This window comes from Oryctolagus cuniculus, chromosome 6, assembly GCF_051225735.1.
Source record: "Oryctolagus cuniculus isolate XC-2025 breed Fujian yellow rabbit chromosome 6, ASM5122573v1, whole genome shotgun sequence".
In the NCBI taxonomy this organism is placed as follows: domain Eukaryota; kingdom Metazoa; phylum Chordata; class Mammalia; order Lagomorpha; family Leporidae; genus Oryctolagus; species Oryctolagus cuniculus.
The window spans coordinates 127,644,369-127,666,033 of record NC_142872.1 but is presented as its reverse complement, the minus strand read 5'-3'; the positions used below and the strand labels follow the sequence as shown (position 1 = coordinate 127,666,033).

Genomic DNA, 21,665 nt, shown 5'->3' with positions numbered 1-21,665 from the left:
TGATGTAAGGTGAAAATCTGATTTCTCTCAGCAGCAGTATCATAGGTGTTGTGGTTTGTGGCTACATTTTAATTGAGGAAAATAGTACGCTTCAGCCTGAGGTTAGTGAAACTGAAGAATTAATATTTTCCCCACCCAGGTTCCCTGGGCCCTCTTGAACTCTAAACCCTGAAATGAAAGCTGATGCCCAAAGGTCGTAAACCGTAGTGGATAAACTCCGTCACCTCATGGCCAGGTTCAGTTCCAGCGCCTCTGATTGCCTTCTCTGAATGTGCGAACTGCACAGTGTTCTCGAAATCCATGCAACTGCCAGCCTGTAACTGTCTGTCTTTCTCCTCCTTGGGGTTCCTAAGTGGTCTTGTGTGAACTGGGAGAAACTCAGGTGGCTACATAGGAGTTAATAGAGAACACAAAGTATCAATGCAAGTTATGCAAGTTAGAACCGGGGACTCCAGAAAGAAGACAATGGCTGCTTACAAAGGGACTTTTATCCACTCAGAGAAGATAAACCGATAGGACTTAGATGAGGACTATGGGTGTTACATGAGCTCTGCCTGAGGACTGCTCTTGGTGTGCTCACAGCATTTGAAGCAAGCATCCGAGAGCTGTGTGACTTTGCAGCTCAACGTAAAGCGCATATACGTGTGAACGGGTGTGCTGTAGTGTTCATGTCAGTTACTCGGGGTGCCGAGGCTGTGTCTGCCAGAGCTCTCCAGGATGGGACCCATTCAGACTCAAGTGGGAAACGGAGGTGGATCCCAAGTCATCGGAATCCAGAACTATATTAACTTCATCCCATATTTAAGACAAATATGTCAAAATAGCTAGGAGAGAAGACTCTGAATGTACTCGCCATTTAAAAACGGTAAAAGCTTCATGGGATACGTGACTCTGATTTGATCATTACCCAGTATAAGCAAATCATGCATGGAATCCAAACACTACACTGTGCCTCATCAATATGTACAATTACTTTGCATCGCTCAAGAATGTTCTTTGGGGTGGCCATTTGGCACTGGGGACCTGCTCATGCCATATTAGAGTGCCTGTTAGGCTCCTCTTCCGATTCTAGTCTCCTGCTCACACACACCCTGGGAGGCAGCAGATGGCGACTGGAGCAGCCGCGCTTTCTGCCACCCACATGGGAGATTCAGGCTGAGTTGCAGGTTCCTTGTTTCAGCCTAGCCGGGCCCTCGCTGTTGTAGGTATTTAGGAAGTGCACCAGTGGATGGAAGATAGCTTTCCGTGTCGCTCTATCCTTCTGTCTCTCTGCTTTTCCAATTCTTAATATTTTTTGTTGAACACCAATACAGGAGGTGTTACCACTCATATTATTGTTTAGTGTGACTTACTGTCAGTGCGTACCGCCCAGTTTTCCCCTCGAATCTATAGGGCAACTTCGCAGTTGGTTGGCTGCCAGCACAGCCCTGCCTTTGAAATGATAGAAGCCCTCCGTTGTATCACATCAGCACCCAGTGGCTCAGCATAAGAGAACGGGAACTCTGACGGTTTTCACAAGCTCTTCTGTACACTCGGTCCAAATCTCTGGCGTGAGAAACAGGAGCTTACCCATTTATCTTCCTGCCTTCTCCGGGGAGTTACAAAGAGGATTTTCTCCAACATGTCTTGTTTTCTGGATTGGAAAAGAACGTGTGCTTTGGGGGCTTTGAGTCTTGGTGGCAACTTGATAAAGAAACTTGGGGAAAGTCTAAACTCTTCAACTCCAGGCTCTGCTGTTCGCTTCTCCATGGCAGGTGTTTGAAATGTTGAGTTCAGAAAGAAAGGAATGTGCCGGCGCCGTGGCTCACTAGGCTAATCCTCCACCTAGCAGTGCCGGCACACCGGGTTCTAGTCCCGGTCGGGGCACCGGATTCTGTCCCAGTTGCCCCTCTTCCAGGCCAGCTCTCTGCTGTGGCCAGGGAGTGCAGTGGAGGATGGCCCAGGTGCTTGGGCCCTGCACCCCATGGGAGACCAGGAGAAGCACCTGGCTCCTGGCTCCTGCCATTAGATCAGTGCGGTGCGCCAGCCGCAGCACGCCGGCCGCGGCGGCCATTGGAGGGTGAACCAACAGCAAAGGAAGACCTTTCTCTCTGTCTCTCTCTCTCTCACTGTCCACTCTGCCTGTCAAAAAAAAAAAAAAAAAAAAAAGGAATGTGCCATTATTCTGTATGGAATCAGTTTTTATTTAAATGGTGCCCCGTGATGGAAATCCTGCTAGAAATAGCGTTCCAAAATGTAGTGTTTTTATTGTTTCCAGAAGTGATGCCATGAAAGTTAGAACTCATTAAGACTTTGACATAAAAATTATATGATAAATATTTAAGTTCCCTGGAGCCAGTTCTCCAGACGAAAAACAGTCTGTTCTTTTTATCTCTGGTGAACTTTAGTGTTTTTTTTTAGATATATGTAGGTCTTCAAGAAGTTGAAAGGTGCTATTATGAAAAAACTATGCATGAACTCCAAAAATTTTGACACTTGCAAAAAATAGACTTTTAATTTTATTTTCCATGAACTTTTTAAAAGTACCTTCATATATCTATAAGTGCCTTTAAAGACAGGGCATCCCTTTAAAATATAGTTTCCATTCATGTCAAATGCACAGTAGTCAGAGGGGCTAGGTTTGATTGGCAGGAAAGAAATCTTGAGTCTGAAAGCTATACCATCTTTCGCCTATCTTGGTAGGAAGTGGTCCGCATTTTCTCAATTCTGTCCCCATGACTGCAGGAAAAACTAAAAGCTATACATTACCTCTAGGCAAGGGTGGATTTTTTCAAAGCTAATCCTGCATGTCTTTTTATGAATGCAAGCCCTGTCCCTTCGTGGTAAATGTCAAGAAGCGTGCTCTGTTCTCTGGTTGTCTACTCAGCTGACTCCCACAGATGCTCCTATGAGTCACGCAACTAAAGCCATGTTCAAGTGACGCTGTATTTACAACATTCTTGGACATAAAAATGCAGAAATAGCATCCCACAGAGGTTATGCCATCCTAGGCCTTCCCATGCCATCCCATGGATCTCAGGTGCACCATGACCTCTCTATCAGCAAACACTTACGAGCTGGCCACCTCATCCACAGGGTTGTTCTAGGCATTTGGGGGTCTCCATGGAGTGACATGTGCCACTGGCATGGAGAACTCAAGTTGCTTTCTGGACTTGGACTTTAGTCTTCTTGCTCTTGTATTCAAACATTTGGTCTTTTCATGTGTGCAACAAATTCCGAGCACCTACTCCGAGTCAGAGATTGGATGAGACTTCGGGGGATGCTGTGAGGAGCAGGATGGACAAGGTCCCTGCCATCACAGGGCTTACAGGGCACCTACTCATGGCTCCCTGCGTGGTAGCACCCAGGGTCCCTGCCCTTACAGCCATGCTGCCCACTGAGTCTCTCAGAATTCTTACTTTACAAAAAAGCTCATTGAAAACCAAAGAGACAAACAATGTGGGAACCATTTGATTGTTCACCAGAGTCAAACCTTAGCCAGGGCATTCTTCCGCTGGTGAACAGTTGACCTCATTTGGGAGCAGTCTGTTCTTATCAGTGTCAAAGATTCCAGGTCGGTACACCCAGCCCTCTGCCTAGTGGGCTAAAGGCTATTTCTCCTCTACTTTGGAAGATGAATGAGACTGGTAGGGACTGATCTAGAGAAGGAGTTTCACTCATGCACAAACCCTGCTGGATGCACACAACAACCATCTTAGGAAAAGAATTCTTACATTGATGTTCCCTACGTATATCTCACCCATCTTCCCAGTTAGGGTAGGTGACAGGCCCGGTGCTGTGAGAAGCAGCCCTATATCCCAAGGGTATTATACAGCACTGTTCATTTTTCACTCATAAATCAAGCTTGAAAGAAGGGCTGTGCTCCATGCAGTCATCCAGGGACTCGGGCTCCTTCTGTCTAGTTAAACTGATCTGGGGGAAAGTCCTGTCTCTGACTTGCTAGTAATGCTTTGAGCAACTTACCTAAGTCACCATTATCTTATCCGGATAATATTAGCACCTACATGAGGGGTTTGCCAGTCCACTTGGCATAGTAACTGATAAGTACTAGGTGCTCAATAAGATGAGCTGTTGTTAATTTTCCAAATCAGGTAGTGCTCCCCTCAAACACACACATACACATGCACACGCACACACACATGCTCTCCCCCTGGAGCCAGCAAGAACCAATGCCAGAATGGGAGGAGATGTGTCCCTGGTGTTAGGATGATAGCCAACACATAAGGAGACAGATAGTCTTCTGAGCTCCTTTCAAAGTAAGCGTTTGCACCACCACATCCCCGTTCTGTAGACAAGGAAGCTGAGACAGATTTTAAGTGAATGACTGGTGTGTGATCAAGCTCTTGGTGCTGAGCTCTGCAGGCCCGGCTGTTCACCTGCTCTGCTCTGTGGCTGTTGGGGTTGGAATATTTCAGTGCTGAAGTTGTATTTTCCCTAGGAATGATATCAAATGGTGGCAAATTGTATTCCAGAAATGGCCATGCAGTTGTGCCCACCCTGGTATGTTCCTGGAAGTCTTCCCCTCGCCATTAAGCAGTGGAGTCTACTGCTCCAGTGTCTAAGCAGCCGTGCAAATGCTTGCTCAAGGGAAGAGCAGAATTTTTTTCTCTTGGGATAATCTTCATTTCTCTTGAGCATGACCTTTGCCCTTGGAGCCCAACCACCATTTTTTAAGGAAGCCTAGACCATAGGAAGAGTCTGTGTGTGAATGTTGCAGCTAAAACCTCCAGAGAGGGTCTCGGCCAACATCCGGCATCAGCCGCCAGACATGGGAGTGAGCAGGCCTTCAGAAAATTCCAGGTCCCAGCGCTGGGGTCTCCTGTTGCCAAGTGTTTTAAGCCCTTAAGTTTTAGGATAATTTCCTAGGCATTCAGAGGAGCTGTAGCGTATGGGATGATTGGAAACGGGGGAAATGCCTGTGTCGAAGCTACATGTAAGCTGCACATCAACTACAAATGCTTCATCTGACCTGCCCACCTCCCCGAGCTAACCTCAAAGAACTTCTGGAGGAAGATACATTTCAGTGACTACTCAAATTCTCAGCTTTAGGAACACATCCTACTTGTGCATTTAGAATACTGTCCTACAAATCCACGCTGTTGCTGGTTCTAGAAGATATGGGCTTTGCTGGGGCTAGACCATGGCGGCGGTAGGAAGATCTCACTTGTTGTCTATGGCTGGCCGGAGCCTCCTTGAAGGAAGGGCCCCTGAAGGTGGCAGTTCTTGTAGCATTTTCCCTTGGTCACCTTCAGTCCTCCCTGTCTGCCTCTGTCTCTCCCACACGTGTTCTGTCTAATCTGCTGCCTGGTGTTCTGTTGTTGGGTGCTGCTGGCTCCCTGGCGCTCTATCGGCTCATTTCCAGTGCTTGTCTGCTCTAATGGTGTATAATCAGGCGAGGGAATTCCTCTTGGCCAGGTGAAATTCAGCTCCCTCAGCAAAGTTTCTTCTTGACAGAGCTGCCAAGGTGGCAGCTGTCCCCACTGGCTTATGGCTCTGTGTGTTGGTCAGCCCCAGCATTCAGAATCCTCAGGAGTGTGGCCCTCAGATCCTGACTCAAAGAGCATCTCTGTCTCTTCTGCAGATAAATCAATGCTACTATCATCTCACTTCCTTGGAATTCCTTAAAATCACTTAAATCACTTCCTTACAATCTTAGTGGTCGCCTCACCTTCCCATAAAGGGACATTTATCCAATGTTTACTAACAGCTGGGCACCCATGAAAATATTCCTTTTTGTCCAAGGACTGGTTGCCGCTCATTTGCTTATCATAAACTTTAGATAGATGTGTTGCAATCACCCAGGCCTTTCAGTACCCAGGCTGTTCCAGCTATGTGGAATCCTACAGGGGCATTTCAGGAACAACCAGTCTTTGAGCAGGTAGGTAGCGGTCCAGATAATTAAGGAGGCCGGACAGCATGCACAGCTGGGTGCCAGCACTATGGCTTCCATCCTGTGCCCATGCTGGACACCTGCTCTCTACTCACTCTCTGTTATGTGATGAATGAGTAGATTAACTAGAGGTTACGTGGCATTGAGATGACTTTGAAGAGGAAATGAGCTTGGCGTTAGACCTTAGAGGGTGGCGAGTATTTGGCTGTGTTAACAGAAGTAGAAGGATGATCCATGAGTAGGAAGTATCAGGAGAACATCCACGTGTGAGAAATAGGACATCTACCCATCTGGCAGAAGACGTGGTCTGGAAAAGAAAAAACGTGTGTAATCTGTAAGGCAGCTGCAGAATCTGGCAGCTAAGCTGGATTTGAGCTGAGAGAGAGCAGGGAGCTGGGGAAAGATCAGGAGCAGGTGAGGCGATGTGTTTTATGGTATTAGATTTTAATAAGCCAGGTTATTATGCTTTAGATAAATTTTTAAAAGTTGAATATATGGTAAATTAAATGCTTTTTCTCATAGAGAAATTTAACTTTTTAAGTTACTAAAAATATGAATTTACTTTTGCCCTTTATTACTGTGTAAATGGCCCTTTTAACTAACTGAGGTAGGTGATATTTGTAGCTAGATAATCCATAAAGTTCTTAATTTTTTACTTAGGCATTCATGTGAAACCCAAACCCATTGACCAACTCAAGTTCTCATAACACTTTGTCCAAAAGAATGCTATGATAACTAGTTCTAATAATCAGAATGAAACTGTTAGGACATTGCACTAATACCCTGAAAAATCATGGAACCAGTCACCGAAGAAAGACTAAGCTGTATTCAGTGTCATTTTGGTTCTAAATTGTGAATATGTTTCATTAGCTAGTGTTGCTGATGTCTTTGGATGCTGTCATTATGTGTTTGGCAACTATTAAAGAGTTATGAACTAGAACTTGCCATTCTTAAGAAAAATATTGGAAATTATGTATGCAAATAGTATGGCTGGAGTGGGCTTTTGGCCCAATGGCTTAAATCGCAGCTTGGGACACACACATCCCATATTGGAATGCTTTATTTGAGTCCAGGCTACTCCACATCAAATCCATTTTCCTGCTAATGCACACACTGGGAGGCAGCACCGATGGCTCAAGTACTTGGGTCCTTGCCACCCATGTGGGACTTGAGTTCAGGCTCCTGGCTTTGGTCTGGCCCAGCCTGGATGCTGTGAGCATTTGGGGGTTGAACCAGTAGATAGAAGATCTCTCTAATTCTGTGTTTCAAATAAAGTATAAATAAATAAATACATTTTTTAAAGTATGGATAATATTTTTGTACATACAAAGTGTAATAGAAAACAAGTTCTTATATAGCCAACAAAAACATCACCTGTTGCTCATCCTAGAGTGTAAGGTTGCACACTGCTGTTGATGGTTTCACACAGCAGCTCATGGAGGAGCACTGTCCCTACAGGCTTGAGCCTGGAGGGAACTGAATCAGAGGTATGTTTCTGAATTTTTTTATTACCTAAAGATTCTGAGTCAGTTAAGGATAGAGAATCAGCTATCTCATCTCTCACAGTGAGTAAAAGCTGTGTCTCATGCTTACAATACATCAGTTATGATGTTCGGAAATGGAAATTGATTTCCCCATCTTGAAATCATCGCTCCTTCCTGGCTGTTCAGGAGGTAATGGCCTAGGAATCTTTGAGCCCCAAGCCCTCTTGCAAATAGGGGCAGGTCAAGAAAGCCATTCCCCTGGGAGTGGAGGAGGGAGAGCTCTTTAGAGAGTTTAAGCACAGGTGTAAGTGGAAGTTAGTTTTCATGAGGTTATTTTTCTAGTATATTCAGAAGGTGTTTTAATAAAATGGAAGCTATTTAAGAAAAATACAACCTCCTGTCCAAGTTGGACTTTGTTAAAGAAATTGTCACTAATTTCTGTGATGGGGCTAGCACTGTGGTGCAGCGAGTTAAGCCACCACCTGTGGTACTGGCGCCTCATATGAGCACTGGTTCGAGTCCCAGCTGTTCCACTTCTACTCCAGCTCCTGCTAATGCTCCTCAGAAGGCAATGGAAGATGGCCCAAGTGCTTGGGTGGGCCCCTGCAACCCTGGTAGTGTTGCTGTGGATTTGTTCTGAGAGGAGGAGCGTGGTGGGGGCAAGAGGCATGGAGTCACCACACAGACCCTGGGAGTCGGGTGAAAGCAGGCCAGAGGCAAGCATCCTGCAGAATCGTTTATTTCAGTTGGTACAGCAGCTTATATAGCCAAGGCAGCCAATCTGGTCAAGGGGTGGTCTATGCCCTAACCAATCACAGCCTGTTGCCAGGCAGTTTCCAAAGCCATCCAATCACAGCCTGTTGCCAGGCAAGCTCCGTTGTCAGCTGCCATCTTGGCATGGCCTCCTCATTCCACCACATGGTAGGAGATCTGGATGAAGCTCCTGGCTTCAGCCCTGCCCAGCCCTAGCTGCTGCCGCCATTTGTGGATCTGAACCAGTAGATGGAAGATCTCTGTGTCTCTCTCCTCTCTCTCTGCCTTCCAAATAAATAAATAAATCTTTAAAAATGTTCTGTGCTCATTTCCAAAGAGATTGGTCAACTTCTAGCTTTAAAAGTCCAATGTGTTATTTTGAAAAAGGACTCTCTTCCTCTTCTGAGTCTCAAACTGCCTATGAGAGTGGAAGTTGTGGCCCAATGGGGCTGTGGCTTGAACACTGACATCCCATATCAGAGCACTGGTTCAAGTCCCGGCTGCTCTGCTTCCAGTCTGACTCCCTGCTCATGTAGCCTGGGAGGCAACAAATGATGGCTCAAGTACTTGGATCCCTGCCACCAGTGCGGTTGACCTGGAGGGAGTTCTTGGCTTCTGACTTTGGCCTGGCTCAATGCTGGCTCTTGTGGATATTCCAAGAATGAACCAGCAGGTGGAAGATCTCCCCGCTCTCCCTCCCTCTCTTTCTGTCTCTCTCTGCTTTTCAAGTATATGAAAATAAATATTTTTAAATGGCCAAAGACTGACAAGAGGCTATTAACTACTCATCCGCATCCTGTCACAAGGATTACTTTGTTTAAGCCATAAAAGGTGCAAAACAATGCCACGCATTGGCTAAAAGATACTGATTTTCAAGATACTCTTAAAAAGCTCATGGAATCATGTTATGCCGTGATTGGATTTAAGGTGAAGTCACCTTTTAAAAATTGTGAGGAAATATACATATAAAAATGAACATTTTGGCCATCTTAAGTGTACAATTCAGTGGTGTTAATCACATTCTGGTTGTTGTACAACTATCACCACTGCCCAATTTTAGAATTTTCTCCTCTTCCCAGGCTGAAGCTCTGTACCCATTAAATGAATTCCCATTCTTCCCCAGCCAGCCCCTGGCAACCACCATTTCTACTTTTTTAAAAGCGAGACATTTTTAGAGTTTAAATCTACCATCCCTCTTTCTCTTGTGTAAGCTGTTCAGTTAATACAATCCCTGTTAAAAATCATGAAATAATTGGCCGGCGCTGCGGCTCAATAGGCTAATCCTCCACGTAGCGGCGCTGGCACACCAGGTTCTAGTCCTGGTCGGGGAGCCAGATTCTTTCCCGGTTGCCCCTCTTCTAGGCCAGCTCTCTGCTGTGGCCCGGGAAGGCAGTGGAGGATGGCCCAAGTGCTTGGGCCCTGCACCCCATGGGAGACCAGGAGAAGCACCTGACTCCTGGCTTCGGATCAGCTCAGTGCGCCGGCTGCAGCGCGCCAGCCGTGGCGGCCATTGGAGGGTGAACCAATGGCAAAGGAAGACCTTTCTCTGTGTCTCTCTCTCTCACTGTCCACTCTGCCTGTCAAAATAAAAAAAAAATCATGAAATAATTGGAGGTTTCTTAGGGCTACACCCTTAAAGAAAATTTCCACTGGGCTCCCTGAGCAGGGCTTTCAGCCACAGCAGTGGGACTCTGCTGATGGGGAAGGGAAAGGAGCTGGGGGCTGAAGCCCGTGTCCCAGATCACCTGCTTAAACCACGTGCAGTACCACTTTGATCTTGTCATTCAGTGTGCCATCCTGCTTGTCAAAAAGAAAGCCATCAGGGGCTGGCTCTTTGGCATGGACCCTGATATCCCACACCGAGTGCAGGTGCCAGCCCCAGCTGCTCTGCGTCTGACCCAGCTCCCTGAGAAGGCACCTGGGAAGGCAGTGGAGGATGTTCCAAGTACATGGGCCTGTGTTACTCTCGCGGAAGACCTGGATGGAATTCCATGCAATGGGAAGGTGGAAGGTAGTGCTTTCCCACAGCGGGCTAGAACCTACAGAGAATGGAGAGGGCACTCGGTGTGTCTGCTCTGCTTTGTTCACCATAGAGGCTTAACTTTGTTTCAGACACCAGTATTTTTATATTTCCTTAATTCTGAAGTATATACTGTCGTTTCTTTCATATTTGTATAGCATTTGTGCTTTATGAATATTTTTCCAGAGTTTCTAATTATCTTTGTCTTCTCTGATTGACTTGGCATAACTCAAGTCTTCTGTACTTATGTGGTATATCATGCACTTTTTGATGTTTAGTTATTCAGTTTGGTAATGATAATTGACCTTGGTGAATTTCAGTTTAAGTCAGCATAAAATAAGTGTATGTTGACGGTAGAACATTTGGAAAACAGAGAAGAATTGAAAGAAGGAAAACACCACTAAATAAGCCTGTTGCTTACAGATAACTACTATGAGTATTTTAAACTACAGAAGACATTCTATTTAATTTTACTCTACTTCAGTAGAAGAAAAAGAACTCTGAAATGAAACTGTGGATTGACCTTTTAGTTGAAGTCTCATTTCTTGTAGAAGATGTTCCTCACCGAGCCCTCCGTCCTACAGTTCTAACTTGAACTAAATGCAGGCTGTCCCACTCGGAATTCTGTCCACCAGAGCTGGATCATTTCCATTCTCTCCAGGTTGAAGCCTTCTTGGACTCATTTTTCCATTTTGCTAGAGAGTATGTTTGAAGTAAAGTAGCGTTAGGGCTACGTCCTTGTGGATCTTCATTTTGCTCTCATAATTAAACATCAGATTCTGAATAGCTTTCTGCCACAGCTTCATGGACTTGGTTCCACTGACGTCCAGCAACCTGAAAAGAAGATGTGAAGTCTGCTGCGTGTTGCTGTTGTTCCTTGATTGGTAATTCCTTCCTCTCTTCCACCCTGGTGAACCTTTAGGATTTTTCTCATTGTATGTGGAGAGCATGAGCATGATTTCACCAACTAGCTTCCAGGTGTGTCTGTTTGTTTGTTGGCTTTCCCTATTATTCATCTTGGCTTTTTTTTCCTAAGATTTGTTTATTTGAAAAGCAGAGTAATGATAGAGGAAAAGACAGAGATCTTCCATCTACTGGTGCATTCCGCAAGTGGCTCCAACAACCAGGTCTGGGCCAGGCCAAAGTCAGAAGCCAGGAACTCCATCCATCCCTGTCTCCTGTGTGGGTGACAGAGGCCCAAGTACCTGGGCCATTGAAGACCCAAGCTTTATTCAGCTCAGGAAGATACCCTCTTATCTCAGTGAAGTGTGCATAGTCTCCATCCTCTTTGTTTTATCCTCTAATAGTTCTTATTGTGAAAAGGATACTAGGTCTTTTAGTTCTAGAAGGTACTGGGTCTCTATGTTCTTAACTTTTCTCATATTTTTTCCTTCTATGTACATTCAGAAGATTCCTCAATTTTCTCTGGATCTTAATTTGTGATTTGAGTTATTCAGCCTTTCTACGGAGCGTCTTCTAAAAGTCATTCCCTAACTTTAGGAATGTGGCCTTCTCTCAAATTTGCTTGAAAACAATAGTGTATTATCTCAAGTTGTCCTTTTTTTTTTTTTTTGACAGAGTGGATAGTGAGAGAGAGAGACAGAAAGGTCTTCCTTTTGCTGTTGATTCACCCTCCAATGGCCACCACGGCTGGTGCGCTGCAGCCGGCACACCGCACTGATCCGAAGGTAGGAGCCAGGTGCTTCTCCTGGTCTTCCATGGGGTGCAGGGCCCAAGCACTTGGGCCATCCTCCACTGCACTCCCGGGCCACAGCAGAGAGCTGGCCTGGAAGAGGGGCAACCGGGAAAGAATCTGGTGCCCCGACTGGGACTAGAACCCGGTGTGCCGGCGCCTCAAGGTGGAGGATTAGCCTATTGGGCCGCGACTCCGGCCTTCAAGTTGTCCTCTTTATCCTGTTTCAGCTCTTGGCTGTAGCAGCATTCTGTTGTTCTAGATGCTTCTCTCTTGGTTTTCCTTCAATAACCAATAACTTTTGACTGAACCACTGAAAAGGAAGGCCTAGTCTGCCTGGTGGAGGTGGCTGGGGGGTTTCCTTGGCTGTTGCATGGGCCTGGTTTCCAGCTCTGCTTCTCCTCGTGAGTGGCAGAGTTAAGCTTGTTGGAGGCCCAGGCCGGAGCAAGAAGTGTACAGGAAACCTTCCGACTGCTCAGACTTCCAAAATCAGGAAGGCTGCACTTGGAGGGCTGAGCTGTTTCGGTAAACTCAGCTCCTGGGCAATTTGGAGAGGGCTGGGGAGAAATGAAAAACCTGCGTTCTGCAGAGTCTTTTCATTAATCACCTTGACTGCTCCTTTTCCCTGTGACCCCAGACCTGAGTTCTTGAGGATCCTGTTGGTAACAGCACTCCCCTGTTTGTTAGCTCTCTGCCTCTGAAATCTGTTTTATGTCCTGATTTCAATTGGCTCAATAAAAATCTGTACAACAGTGCATGCATGTTGTCTATTTTCCAAAAAATCCTTAAAATTTCTACCTACTGATCTGCCTTTCCTGATTTCTGTCTGTCATAGTGTTACTTGTGTGTGTGTGTGTGTGTGTGTGTGTTCTGCTACTTAAGCAAAATTTAGAGGTATGATAGGTAAATTCTCATAGGTAGGCCACTATCTTGAAATGCGATTGGAATGGTTGTTTGTGTGAGTTGTTGCCTGACTGGTCTGAGTTTGTGGCGTATGTCTTACTCTGCATGAAGCTATTTCTCTTTCTTTCATGGCCACAGATGGCACTCCCAACCCCAGCTGACCATATGATCAGTAGAGACTATTTATACCAACTAGGACAGAGTGAGAGAGGATGGGTCACGGGAGTCACTTCCGTCACCAGACCCATAGTATCTACCTCACCCAGGTGCCAGCTCCTCCCTTGGAACTGCACTAACGTCCCTAGTACACTGTACAATCCCAGCTCCAATTATGGCACTAAATGCCCAGTTCTACACTTTCCTGTTTCTTCCATAAGCTCTAAGCTCCCTGAAGGTAACCATGCTGCCTGATTTCATGTCTCCAGCCTTGGCGCATTCCACAGGGGCTGGTATCAAATAGCCAATACAAATTGAATGACTGAGTCCCTAAATGAATGGAACTAAGAAAGGAACATGCTGACTGTTGACCATGGAAACAGGTGTGTTGAGTGTCTTGCTGAAAATGAGGTCATTGATAGCATTGCTAGCTTTGAGAGGCTTTGGGGAAGGGTGTTTTAGCAGGAGCAGGTGAGCAGCACTCAAAGGCAAACTGAAGCATGGTTTTGTGGGGGAGCTCAGAGGGCTGTCCATTATTAGTTCCTCTAAATAAGATCTCTAATCTCCATTGTGTCCTTTTGTGCTGAGTGACAGTCTGATGATGGGAGTTCTTTGATCTTTGCCAGTTCAGTGAGTGTGAGTTCGTTAGAGCTGTGCTGGTTTAGCAGCAATGCTGGTGCCTCCATTCTGTAGGTGTTGGTGAAAGCTCCTTTGTGGTCCTATATAATCAGGACGTAAAACCCACAGTAGTCATCTTTGCAAATTTACATTAAAGGATCTGCTTACACTTGTATTAAGTTGCATCCGTTGTGCTGAGCCTTCCCTTCCCAGGACCATTACAAAAACAACAGCCAGCTTAGACTGGAGCTTTCAAGTAGTCCTTGGGCTCTTATCCCCTTCTGGAAACTGGCAAAGAGCAAGCCTGCAGTTGTAGGGCTGTGCTGCTCATGTAATCAATTGCTCGATAGAGCTTTCTTGCTCAAAATCCACTGATGGCCAGCACCGCGGCTCACTAGGCTAATCCTCTGCCTGCGGCGCCAGCACACCGGGTTCTAATCCCAGTCGGGGCGCTGGATTCTGTCCTGGCTGCTCCTCTTCCAGTTCAGCTCTCTGCTGTGGCCTGGGAAGGCAGTGGAGAATGGCCCAAGTGCTCAGGTCCTGCACCCGCATGGGAGACCAGGAGGAAGCACCTGGCTCCTGGCTTCGGATCGGCGCAGTGCGCCGGCCACAGCGGCCACTTGGGGGGTGAACCAACGGAAAAAGTAAGACCTTTTTCTCTGTCTGTCTGTCTCCCTCACTAACTCTGCCTGTCAAAAACAAACAAACAAACAAACAAACAAAACACTGACTCCAGCCACCGCCTGGAAGTCCTCCCCAGAAGTCTGAGTGCCTTGCCTCCTCTCTCTGGTAACTTAATTTCTAAAAAACCCACTAACTGCTGGAAGCACATCGACTGTTGATTCCTGGTTAATTGCAATTAGTCCTTTGATTTTTGAGATGTTATTCTATCCACAAAGCAAGCGCCCAGTGAGTATTTGTCAAATGGGTAAAAGAACAGAAGAAACATTAAAGGAGAGATTGAATTTGCCTTTCCCGAAATTAGAGTTCAGGAACACATGTGCTGGAAACCATTCCAGGTAAGTGCAGGGATCTGCTTTGGATCACAGGCCACTGGCTGGGTCTGTTTGAGCCATTTTCAGCTCCATTATGCACTTCCTGCATCATCCATCTCTTGCCTTGGGGGATAATTCATTCCAGGATTTAGAATGCACTAAAGACATCTCAGTAGGGTCTGCTCATTTGTCCATCACACAGGGTTGTCTAGGGCAGAGGGGGGCGGCTAGACCATTCCGGGGGTCTTACTCTTTGTCGGAGGCCGAGACCTTGACTCAGAGCACAGCCAACCCATCTCCAGATTCTCCGCATCCAGCTGGCTTGTTTTTGTAGCAAGGAAGCTGCATGGGCTGTCAGCAGACCGGTGTTAGGTGCTTGACAGTGTAAAGTGAGATGTTCCCAGGCCAGCCTGTCCTAATAGGAAGATGAGGACTAGGGAGGCCAACAGTACAAAGTGACTGGCAGAAAGGGGGTGAGCTCAGCAGCGCTTGCGGTGGTCAGCGCTGGAGATGCAGGAGAGAGCGACCATGGGAACCGGCTGCACGCAGGGAGACTAAGGCCCTCGCATTGCTCAAAGCCCCAGCCAGATTGGAGCTGTGTGGGTGGGTGGGAAGAAGCACCAGCCCAAAGAGGCCCCTAAGGGCCCTTGGCTGGAATGTTCCCAGGAGCCTGAGAGGAGAAGTGCGAAGCACAAACATGGGCCCCTCCAGCTGCTGGAGTCAGAGTCACTGCAGTGTGGTTGAAAGCTGCATATTCTCAAGGCTGGATCCGGAACCTTGGAAGCAGAACCTATAGAGGGAGGTGTGGGGCTGTGCCCCTTTGTAAAACTTCCTAGGTGATTCTCAACTGACACCAGCTGACCATTGACAGCCACCTGCACGTCCTAACCTTCTCACCCCGAGGGGTCTCAGGGATTGCTTGCCGTGAGCAGATTGCCAAGTACCAGGAATTTCAGCCAAGCGTGTGGCTGGTGAGCACATGACCCAGGCACAAGTCCTGTGCCCCCGCATCTAAGTAATGCCAGGATACAAGCAGTAAGGCAGGCCCTGAGGCAACCCTTTGTATCAGACACTAAGTTATGAATTCACAATCTGTGTCTCCACCCCCACAGGCCAGGCCCTGTAGCATCCCTGAAAACTCCCAGTGTGGAGATCATCATTGGTCACAAGGAGATCCCGCGCCAGTAGGAAGTTACCAGCCCAGATCGGTAACCACAACTGGAAGACCAGTCTGAGCAAGGCCTCCCATATGTGATGAGCAGCTAGGGGCTAATTCACAGAGCTCCCACCCAAACTGGCACGGGTCCCCTACGTTGCCCAGTAGATCAGAGCTGTCAAACTTGGATATCTTGTCACCCTAAGCTTGCAGGGTTAAAGGGTGGGGGGAGCATACCCTATTCACCTCTGCCTTCCTTAGGAAGCTAAATGTAGTACTCAGCTTACTGTAAATAGAGAGGGGCTCGGTGCTGAGGGGTTCTTCTGCAGTGAGGCCAGCCAGCAGCATGCACTGAGTGCCTCCCCACCCCTGCACTGCATCCCCTGTGAAGACGTGACTGGCAGGGGCCAGGTTACATCTCGGAACCTAAATGTCTTTTATGGCACTGTCCAGCATCATGGAAGTCAATTTCCCTTCAAATAGCACGCAAGTTACTGTAAAGGTTTCAAAAAGTAAACCCTATTTTCCCACTAGTTAACCTGATCATTTCCGAGTTCCATCTTCATCTGGGCTGATTTGTGTCTCCTTGAGGGTACGAAGTTAATGACCTGTGTGCAAGGGAGGTTCCTATTTTGAGAAAGTCGGGAACCTGGAAGCATGCGTTGTGCAGTTATTTGCCTCCTGGAAGGTCCCCTCTTTCTTTTAGCTGGGGCACACCTGCTTCTAGCAAGCAGCCAGCCTGTGAGCCAGCGTTAGCTCTGTGGGAGTGTGCCAAAGCAATTTCAAGGTCTTGTATCTTTTCTTCTGATTTATAGTTCCGAATTGCTATCCAAAGACATTAGCAGGAGGAAAGAGTAGCAGCCATCCATGGGTAGTTAGTGAGTCTGTGCTGTGTGTTTCATTAAATTCACTTCTAGCTCCCTAGGTAGAATTCTGGGGGGATTTCTTGGCAGTATTTTAGAGGGAAGTTATTCAGATACCTTCAGTTGTCATTGGAGCATTTTAACGTTGACTGAGCAGTACCCTGTGACCACCAGAATTAGTCAGTTGCCATTACCCACGTCTGAGGCAAGTTGATGTTAATCCCTCAGTGCTGCATGGGCAAACCAAATCCCACTGAAGCTGATTCCAGCCCAGAGCACGTGGTGATCTCAGACAGGTCCAGGATTCTGCACCCCCTGCCCTCTGCTGAGTCAGCACATCTGTCGGCTGTCATCAGCCCCAGCGGGATGGACACAGACCAGCATTGAGCAAATGTGGTCTGTCTATAGAAATAGTCCCACGTTTCAGGGAAAATAGATCCAAGTCTAGTCGCACATAAGAAGCACCTAGAGATTTATAAAATTCACTGCTAGGATCTCACTCCCAAAGAGTCTGACTCCTTTAGTCTAAGCTGAGGCCTGAGCATGGGCCTTTTCTATCTAAAAAGCAGCGTTCCCAACGTGATGCTCCTGTGTGCAGGGAGGACGCTGAAGCAGACAAAGCAAGCAGGGCTTCACGGGATGCTGGGCTCCAACTCTGGCCTTCCTGTTCTTAGAGCTCCGTGCCTATGGTGCTTTCTGGAGATGGATATGTGGAACGTAGGTAGACCATTTTGCTACCAGAAGTAAGTTCGGGGCCAGCATCCAACATGAGAGCCGCTTTGAGTCCCAGCTGCCTCCCCTCCAACCCAGTTCCCTGACAGTGTACCTGGGGAAGAGCAGAAGATGGCCCAAGTCCTCGGGCCCCTGCACCCAGGCGGGAGACCCAGAGGAAGCTCCTGGCTTTGGACTGGCCTAGCCCCTGCCATTGAGGCCATTTGGGGAGTGAGCCATCGGATGGAAAATCTCTTCCTTTCTGTCCCTCCCTCTTTCTAACTCTGCCTTTCAAATAAAATAAATAACTCTTTCAAACAAAATTAGGAGAGGGAATATAGCTCAGACTGGTCTACCAGTTTAGCTACTGTAGAAGTAAATCACAGTGGCAGAAGGACCCAAAGACGAGAACCAGGGTATTCTGTGCACAAGAACAAACTGAGAAGGGAGATGTGGTGTTAAGAAGCCATGGCTGCTGTGGGGTGGTGACCACAGAGGCACGCCATGCTCCTACACAGTGCTTCCAAAAGGTGGTAACTTAACCCACTGTGCCACAATGCTGGCCTCAAAGTGCCCTCAGATAACAAGGTTGGATGCAAATCAAGGGAAGCTTATTGCTTCAGAGGGACATGAACTTTGAGCTCAGACCACTTGGGTTCCAATCCTGACCTTCTCGTGACCTTGGGCAAGTTACTACCTCTTAAATCATCAGTTGTAGGAGACAGAGCAGAAGACTGCAACCACGTCATAATTTGTTGGGATAATGCAGTAATACATGATACAACATGCTGGTGCCTGCACCCCTTTCCAAGTGCACTCACCGCCATCAGATTCTCTTTATTTACCTGGATATAGACCATTATCCTTTATTTCCTTCTTTCTTGTTTTAAGACTGATTTTGTGTTTGAATGTCAGAGAGAGAGAGATCTTCCATCGGCTTGCTCACTCTCCTGATGGCCACAATGGCAGAACTAGGCCAGGTGGGAGCCAGGAGTTTCTTCCAGGTCTCCCATGTGGGTGCAGGGGCCCAGACACGTGGGCCATCTTCCAGTTGCTTTTCCCAGGCTATTAGCAGGGAGCTTGGTCATAAGTAGAGCAGCTGGGGCTCGAATCAGCTCCATATAGGATGCCAGTACTGCAGCCAGCCCCTTAACCCTCTGTGCCACAGCACTGGCCCCAGCCTACCAGCTCTTTCAATGTAACCAATTCTCACAAAGAAATATAAAGTTGGATTTAAGGTGAAGAGCCATCTGTTGACTCATGCACAAGAGATTTAATGGGAAACACAAGAGTTCCTTGGCCTCAGAATTGTAGGGCAGAGCTGTGGGACCTAAGGTCAGGCTATGTCCTTGGGCCAAAGAATGAGAACAGGTGCTCAGAAAACTAATGGAGTGGGGACAAGACTTGGGTCAAAGAACACAGAGAAGAAACGAAGCAGGTGTCCCAAGTTCCAAGAAATCTGTGGACCAGAAGCCAAGGCAGAAGCCCAAGGCTGAGGGAAATAGGTTCTGGAATAGCACACTAGAAAGCCAGCAGGGCATGCTGCATTGTTCTCTGCTTCCTTTGACAGCTGCTCAAGCCAAGGAGGTCCAGGAAGCGAGAACGTCGGCAGACCATCCTGACATGTGTATGTGCTGCTGGGAGAGTGTGATTTCTGAATCGGAGCCCTTAGCCTTTCAGCATTTCCCACTTGGGTCCTGTAGAAGGTGGGTTCTGCGGGCTGTTCCATGGTAGACAGATGAGCTGCATGAATGAAATGTGGTGGTTCTTGACTGGCAGGGTTTCAGTGCTTTGAATTTGCTTGCAACTCTCTAAGAGGAAGACATGGTAAGATGTGTTTTCCAAATTTGGCCCTGGAACCCTTCTTGAAATCCGAATCCCCAGCTCCTTCAACTCTTTGGCCGTCTCTACTCCTGGAGCTGGTGCCTTTAGATCCCTTGCTCACTTCTCAGGGGTATGTAGAGGCCTCTGGAGGACGTGGACTCACTTCTATAGCTCAGAGGCAAGATGAGGCTGTACCCTGAAGGAGGCTAAGGCTCATGCGTGCCTTGCTCGGGTGCTCTCTGACACAAACCTGCGACCCAGGTGGTATCCCTGTACGTGGAAGAATTACTCACTGACCAGGTCCACCTAGTTCATGCCAAACATACTACCTTATACCTTACGTGTATCCAGAATTAAGCACTCAACTCACCTCCACTTGTTGAGGCTGAGGGAGGAGTTTTCCAAGATTATTTTGAATAGAATTAAAAATCAGGAGGCAGGACTTGTCCTCACTTGGTGCCTTTCCTTTCTTAACCATTCAGAATGACCTCAAAATAGCCCTGCCTGTCCCAGTCCAAGACAGTCATGGAAGTGGTTTGCCAAAGTTAAACTCCCCAATATATAAATCATAGTCCTGACGGCTGCTAGAATGAGAGCCCTCTGTTGTTGATATTCGGCGAGGCCCTTGAGTACCTAGTCTGCACCTTTGTGAAAATCTGGGCATGTGACTGGCAGGGCTGCCTCTGGGTATGTTGTGTAACCATAGACTTTGCAAGTGGAAATCGAGAGAAGAGCTGGAACAAGAATGGGCTATTTCCTGTGACTATCTTATAGTGGGTAGTGTTTATTTTAAGCAATTTCTCAAATACGTAAAGCTTTTCTTTTGTACTTTCTGCTTCTGTGTCCCAGAAATGAAGGGGATTTGGGGAAGGAATTTGTGCCTACTATACCTCCACCGTGAACTTGCAGGTGCAGATTTGCTAGGGAGGTTCCCATCCGAACTAAGGCCACCACCTAGTTCCTGCTCGTGGGTCCCAGCCCACTGCACCTGCCCTGAGCAGATCACTGTTTATTTTTTTGTAGGGGGTATGTAGAAAGAGGAACAAGCAACTTTGTTGGAGAGGAATTGGGCCTTCTACCAAATCCACCATTGTAATGATGAGAGAGAGCTAAGGTGTTCTACCTCTAGGCAGTGCAAGTTGTACTTGATTTGGACTTTAAATTTAAACTATTATGTAGAAAATTTTATGTATAAAATAATATATAAAATCAGAGTATTGTCTTAAACCTGATTCATAAAACAGTCTAAAGATGTTATCTATTTTTTAAAAATTAATTTATATGGGCCAGCGCCATGGCTCACTTGGCTAATCCTCCACCTGCGGTGCTGGCACCCCAGATTCTAGTCCCAGTTGAGGTGCCGGATTCTGTCCCGGTTGCTCCTCTTCCAGTCCAGCTCTCTGCTGTGGCCCGGGAAGGCAGTGGAAGATGGCCCAAGTGCTTGGGCCCTGCACCCACATGGAAGACCAGGAGGGAGCACCTGCCTCCTGGCTCCAGATCGGCACAGCGCACCGGCTGTAGTGGCCATTTGGGGGGTGAACCAATGGAAGGAAGACCTTTCTCTCTGTGTCTCTCTCACTAACTCTGCCTGTCAAAAAAAATTAATTTATATGAATAACCTTCAACCAGCATTAGGTTTAAACTAGATTTAGTTTTAAAGATTAAATTTACATTTTATATGTACAATTGCATATTTTATATAGCAAACTGAAATAATATTTGAAGTCATGACTTTTGGGAAACCTGGACTGTGGCTGTCGGCCCCATACCTTGAGAGAAAGAGAGAGAGAGAATATGAATGAGACTTGGAAGTTCGAACTGTCTGCCAAGTGGTCAAGAGTCCTGCTTGTCCCAGATGACAGCTGGCACACACAGCAGCTACTCGTTCTAACTTTATTTTTTCCTGGTAAAGAAATAACAGCTACTTGCCAGCTCACCCCTTCCTTGCATAGTCAATCTGTCACCTTAAATTATTTATTACCACCAGAGTAAAAAGGAAGCCTGTCTATACAGAGACCTTAGGTGATGGGGAAAAGAATCACCCCCTCCAAAAAAAAAAAGGTTATTTACATAATTTTAGCTGAGGAATGCAACATCACTGCTAGAGGAGATTTCTTTATAGGATGTGTTCTAATGTGCCGGGTATATGGTCAGCTGTTCGGAGCTCTGGAGTCTTGCAAATGATACGAGAGAACCAACCTACGTGCCTGCCTTTGGCCGTTCCAAAGCATCTGGGATTTGCGTGAAAACACTGGTAATTTTGGAGTCCAGTGGGAGAGCACAGGGACACATGGAGGTTTTCTTAAGTTAAAGCTTTCTCCCTGAAAAATATGGAGGCACTTCTGGGACCTGATATTTCCTAGCTTACCAGATAACGAGGGCAATGTCAGGAACCTTCTAGAGCTTAAGGACTCTTTGCTTCATGCTCCGTGTCTGTTAATGAACTTTGCACCTGTTTGCACTTGCTTCCTGGCTGCTGGTTTCCCCCATCAGAGCTGCCCCGCTCTTCCTTCAGTGCAGTGGCAGGCAGGATGCAGACCCCTATGAATCTAAGTGGCTCAGCCGTTGTTAATTAGGTTATCTGATGCCTCCCTCTACC

The 21,665-nt window shown here is 47.0% G+C and overlaps 1 protein-coding gene across 3 annotated transcripts in view; it reads left to right on the top strand.

Annotated features, from left to right (window-relative positions):
• NCALD (neurocalcin delta) overlaps window positions 1-21,665 on the top strand; it is a 449,552-nt gene that overhangs the window by 355,555 nt on the left and 72,332 nt on the right. The window contains exon 4 of one of the 3 annotated variants that reach the window (XM_070075374.2): window positions 18,813-18,948. The exons of the other annotated variants lie outside the window; for them this stretch is intronic. The gene's annotated coding sequence lies outside the window, so the exon portion shown is untranslated. The remainder of the gene's footprint in view (window positions 1-18,812; window positions 18,949-21,665) is intronic. 3 annotated transcript variants of the gene reach the window in all.